This window comes from Bos grunniens, chromosome 15 (genome assembly GCF_055505025.1).
Source record: "Bos grunniens cultivar Pamir isolate PY7600 chromosome 15, Bosgru_T2T1.0, whole genome shotgun sequence".
NCBI lineage: Eukaryota > Metazoa > Chordata > Mammalia > Artiodactyla > Bovidae > Bos > Bos grunniens.
In genome coordinates, this window is record NC_141179.1 from 22,377,237 (window position 1) to 22,383,274 (window position 6,038).

The following is a 6,038-nucleotide window of genomic DNA, read 5'->3' on the forward strand; positions in this document are numbered from 1 at the left end:
CCGTCCCTGGGATTCTCCAGGCAAGAACACTGGAGTGGGTTGCCATTTCCTTCTCCGATGCATGAAAGTGAAAAGTGAAAGGGAAGTCGTTCAGTCATGTCTGACCCTCAGCGACCCCATGGACTGCAACCTTCCTACCATCAGCTTAATGATTTTAGTATTTTTACCATTCCTCGTATATCTTGTTTCTGAATGGTTTGTAACTTTGCTTAACACATGGAGCCCCAAATTAGACAGAGTAAACTCATCTGGGTCAGGCTGGTATCGAAGGTAGCGGATTTTAATCACGGCCAGTTGCCTGACTTACCAAGGCAGAGAGCAGGGTGGATAACAAAACACCATTCATGCCTGCTTCAGGGAAGTGTGTGCAGTGCTGCTGCTGCTGCTAAGTCGCTTCAGTCGTGACCAACTTTGTGCGACCCCATAGACGGCAGCCCACCAGGCTCCCCTTTCCCTGGGATTCTCCAGGCAAGAACACTGGAGTGGAGTGCCATTTCCTTCTCCAGTGCATGAAAGGGAAAAGCGAAAGTGAAGTCACTCAGTCGTGTCCAACTCTTAGCAACCCCATGGACTGCAGCCCACCAGGCTCCTCCGTCCATGGGATTTTCCAGGCAAGAGTACTGGAGTGGGGTGCCATGCAGTTAACACTATTTCAAGCAAAAAGAGTGGCCATATCTTCACATTTTTAACCAGCTATACTCCAATATAAAGTAAAAAGTTCAAAAAAAAAAGAGTGACCATATGGTCTGAAGGACCAATCCATTGCCCAAAACGTCAAAGTTCCTATTTTGCATCAAACTTCCTGGCTCTGTGATGTGTCTCTTTATCCTCCCCTTTTCCCCTGTCTTCTGGTCTCTACTAGACTGCAAGCTCCATGAAGGTTGGGATCCAATCCACCCAGCAAGATGTGTACTTCCTGCACCCAAGGCAGTGCCGTGAGCAGAGTAAACCATCAGTACTTTTTGGATGGATGAACAGTTCATCTTTCAGAGTGAAGTACAATCCATCAAAATATTTCAGCTTGGAAGTTTGGAGGACATGGTTTTCACACTCCACCTTGGTGTTGGGGGAAGATAATTGAGTTATTTTAGTTTGGAAAGCACTCCCACTACCTGGGAAGACATAAGCATGGGGACAAGTAAACAGAAGCTGATGAATTAACAACTTATTTAGTGGCACTAGTGGTAAAGAATCTGCCTGCCACTGCAGGAGATGCCAGAGACACTGGTTTGATCCCTGGGTCAGGAAGATCCCCTGGAGAAGGAAATGGCCACCCACTCCAGTATTTTTGCCTGGACAATCCCATGAACAGAGGAGTGTGGCGGGCTACAGTCCATGGAGTTGCAAAGAGTCTGACACAACTGAGCGTGTGTGCACATACACACGTATGTCACTAAAACTTAAAATGAGGATTCAGTCTTAAGGTTATAATCAGAGATAACCCTCTGCATGTTCCCTTTTTCACTAGCGTCTTGTCTCTACTGGGACCCCTATATCTCTTATTCTGTGTTTATACACAGCCAGTGTGGGAGTACCAGACCAATGTACCTGCCCCCTTAGAAACCTGTATGCAGGTCAAGAAGCAACAGTTAGACTGGTCCAAAATTGGGAAACAAGTATGATAAGGCTGTATATTGTCACCCTCTTATTTAACTTATATGCAGAGTACATCATGCAAAATTCCAGGCTGGATGAATCACAAGTTGGTATCAAAATTGCCAGAAGAAATATCAACAACCTCAGATATGCAGATAATACTGCTTTAATGGTAGAAAATGAAGAACTAAAGAGCTTCTTGATGAGGGTGAAAGAGGAGAATGAAAAAGCGAGATTGAAACTCAGCATTCAAAAAACAAAGATCATGGCTTCCGGCCCTATCACTTCATGTCAAATAGAAGGGGAAAAAGCAGAAGCAGTGACAGATTTTATTTTCTTGGGCTCCAAAATCACTGCAGACGGTAACTACAGCCATGAAATTCAAAGACACTTGCTCCTTGGAAGGAAAAAGCAGAGACATCACTTTGCCAACAAAGGTCCACATTGTCAAAGCTATAGTTTTTCCAGGAGACATGTACGGATGTGAGAGCTAGAACAGAAGGAAAGCTGAGTGCTAAAGAATGGATGCTTTTGAATTGTGGTGCTGGAGAAGACTCTTGAGAGTCCCTTGGACTGCAAGGAGCTCAAACCAGACAATTCTAAAAGAAATCAACCCTGAATATTCATTGGAAAGACTGTTGCTGAAGCTGAAGCTCCACTACTTTAGCCATCTGATGCAAAGAGCCGACTCATTGGAAAAGACCCTGGTGCTGGGAAAGTTTGAAGGCAAAAGAATAGGGTGGCAAAGAATGAGATGATTAGATAGCATCACCAACTCATTGGACATGCTGCTGCTGCTGCTAAGTCATGTCAGTCGTGTCCGACTCTGTGCGACCCCATAGATGGCAGCCCACCAGGCTCCGCTGTCCCTGGGATTCTCTAAGCAAGAACACTGGAGTGGGTTGCCATTTCCTTCTCCAATGCATGAAAGTGAAAAGTGAAAGTGAAGTCACTTAGTCGTGTCCGACTCCTAGTGACCCCATGGACTGCAGCCTACCAGGCTCCTCTGTCCATGGGATTTGCCAGGCAAGAGTACTGGAGTGGGGTGCCATTGCAATGGACATGAGTTAGAGTAAACTCCTGGAGATAGTGAAAGACAGGGAAACCTGGCGTGCTGCAGTCCATGGGGTCACAAAGAGTCAGATATGACTTAGGAACTAAGCACACAAGCATGTGCTCTACTACATATTAAGCTATGTCCCTAATAATATAGTTTTTACCTGTTTTTATGTTTTTGCCTCCTTGATAAAGCAGGCTTCCCAGGAGGCACAGTGGTAAAGAATCCTGCCAGTGCAGGAGACGCAAGAGACACAGGTTTGATCCCTGGGTCAGGAAGATACCCCGGAGAAGGAAATGGTAACCCACCTCTGTATTCTTTCCTGGAAAATTCCATAAACAGAGGAGCCTAGCAGGGGTTGCAAACAGCCAAACACTACTGAATGAGTGAGCACACACGCAAATTTAACAAGGGCTTGCTAAATATTAAGTGTTATGTCCAAATGAAACATTGAGAAACTTAGCTGGTGATCCAGTGGTGAAGACTCCAGGCTCCCAATGCAGGGGCCTGGGTTTGAGCCTTGGTCAGGGAACTAGATCCCACATGCTGCAACTAAGAGTTGGCATGCTGCAACTGAAAAAAATGATCCCACATGCCACAACTAAAAGTCCCATGTGTCCCACAGCTAATACCTGCTTCAGTTCAGTTCAGGCGTGTCCAACTCTTTGAGACCTGATGGACTGCATCACGCCAGGCTTCCCTGTCCATCACCAACTCCTGGAGCTTGCTCAATTTCATGTACATTGAGGTGGTGATCCCATCCAACCATCTCATCCTCTGTCGTCCCCTTCTCCTCCCGCCTTCAATCTTTCCCAGCATCAGGGTCTTTTCCAATGAGTCATTTTTTCACATCAGGTGGCCAAAGTGCTGGAGTTTCAGCATCAGCATCAGTCATTCCAAGGAATATTCAGGACTGATTTCCTTTACAATTGACTGGTTTGATCTCCTGTCCAAGGGACTCAAGAGTCTTCTCCAACACCACAGTTGAAAAGCATCAATTCTTTGGTGCTCAGCTTTCTTTATAGTCCAGCTTTCACATTCATACATGACCACTGGAAAAAACACATCTTTGACTAGAAGGACCTTTGTTGATAAAGTCATATCTCTGCTTTTTAATATGCTGTCCTGATTTGTCATAGCTTTTCTTCCAAGGAGCAAGTGTCTTTTCATTTCATGGCTGCAGTCACTATTTGCAGTGATTTTGGAGCCCAAGAAAATAAAGTCTGTCACTGTTTCCATTGTTTCCCCATCTATTTGCCATGAAGTGATGGGACCGGATGCCATGATCTTCATTTTTTGAATGTTGAGTTTTAGGTCATCTTTTTCACTCTCCTCTTTCACTTTCATCAACAGGCTCTTTAGTTCCTGTTCACTTTCCGCCATAAGAGTGGTGTCATCTGCATAGCTGAGGTTACTGATATTTCTCCCAGAAACCTTTATTTCGGCTTGTGCTTCATCCAGCCCGACATTTTGCATGCTGTACTCTGCATAGAAGTTAAAAAAGCAGGGTGACAATACACAGCCTTGATGTACTCCTTTGCCAATTTGGAACCAGTCCGTTGTTCCATGTCCAGTTCTAACTGTTGCTTCTTGTCCTGCATACAGGTTTCTCAGGAGGCAGGTAAGGTGGTCTGGTATTCCCATCTCTTGAAGAATTTTCCACAGTTTGTTGTGATCCACACAAAGGCTTTAGCATAGTCAATGAACAGAAGTAGATGTTTTTCTGAAATTCTCTTGCTTTTCCTATGATCCAGTGGATGTTGGCAATTTGATCTCTGGTTCCTCTTCCTTTTCTAATCGTTTGAACATCTGGATGTTCTCAGTTCACATACTGTTGAAACCTGGCTTGGAGAATTTTGAGCATTACTTTGCTAGCGTGTGAGATGAGTACAATTGTGCGGTAGTTTGGACATTCTTTGGCATTGCCTTTCTTTGGGATTGGAATATAAACTGACCTTTTCCAGTCCTGTGGCCACTGCTGAGTTTTCCAAGTTTGCTGGCATATTGAGTGCAGCATTTTAACAGCATCACATTTTAGGATTTGAAATACTCAGTACAGTCAAATAAAAATTTTTTTTAAATCTTGCATAATTGCATGCTCAGTAGTGTTTGACCCTTTGTGACTGCATAGACTATAGCCTAGCAGGGTCCTCTGTCCATGGAATTTTCCAAACAAGAATACTGGGAGCAGGTTGCCATTTCCTTCTCCAGGGGATCTTCCCAACCCAGGGATCATACCCAAGTCTCTGGCATCTCCTGCATTGGCAGGAGGATTCTTTACCACTGTGCCATCTGAGAAGTCCCTTAAAAAGTCTTTTGAAAAAAATTGAACATTGAGCTTACTCATCCTGGTATTGTTTGAAAGTTTAGTTGATCTCTTTCATCATTGAAAGCTGTAGTTCCCAGCTATTTCTTCACTGTGATACACAATGGATGAAATGAATATATCAGATAATTCCTTGGGTCTATCCATTTTAAAATAATTTCCTGGACTTCACTGGTGGTACAATGGATAAGAATCCACCTACCAATGCAGGAGACACAGGTTGGATCCCTGGTCCGGGAAGATCCCACATGCCACAGAACAAGCCTGTGAGCCACAGCTATTGAGCCCACATACTGCAATACTGAAGCCCATGCTTCTAGAGCCCATGCTCTACAACAAGAGGAGCCACCACGATGAGAAGCCCATGCACTGCAATGAAGAGTGACCCTCGCCTGGCGCACCTAGAGAAAGCCCCAGCACAGCAATGAAGACACATGCAACCAAAAATTTTTGGTTTTATTTTTTAAATAATTTCTTGAATACCTACTATGTGCCTGCCACACACTGTGCCAGATATGACACACAGCCAGATGTCAGGCTAAGGCTTAGACAAGTTGGTTGGTAATTATGTACATTTCCCAGCATGGTAGCTATAAAGTTCTCTATTTTTTCATGGTATTCATTCATTCCTTTATTCAGAATGCTTTCACATACCCATTTTGTGTCAGGATATATGCTAAGTGCTAGGCATAAAATGGTAAGTAAGACAGATACACGTTCCTCTCATGGAGTTTACGTTCTAGTAGGGGACAAAGCTCGGAGAAGGCAATGGCACCCAACTCCAGTACTCTTGCCTGGCAAATCCCGTGGATGGAGGAGCCTGGTGGGCTGCAGTCCATGAAGTCACTAAGAGTCAGACACGACTGCACGACTTCACTTTCACTTTTCACTTTCATGCATTGGAGAAGGAAATGGCAACCCGCTCCAGTGTTCTTGCCTGGAGAATCCCAGGGATAGGGGAGCCTAGTGGGCTGCCATTTATGGGGTCACACAGAGTCGGACACAACTGAAGCGACTTAGCAACAGCAGCAGCAGCAGGGGACGAAGCTACCTCAGAAC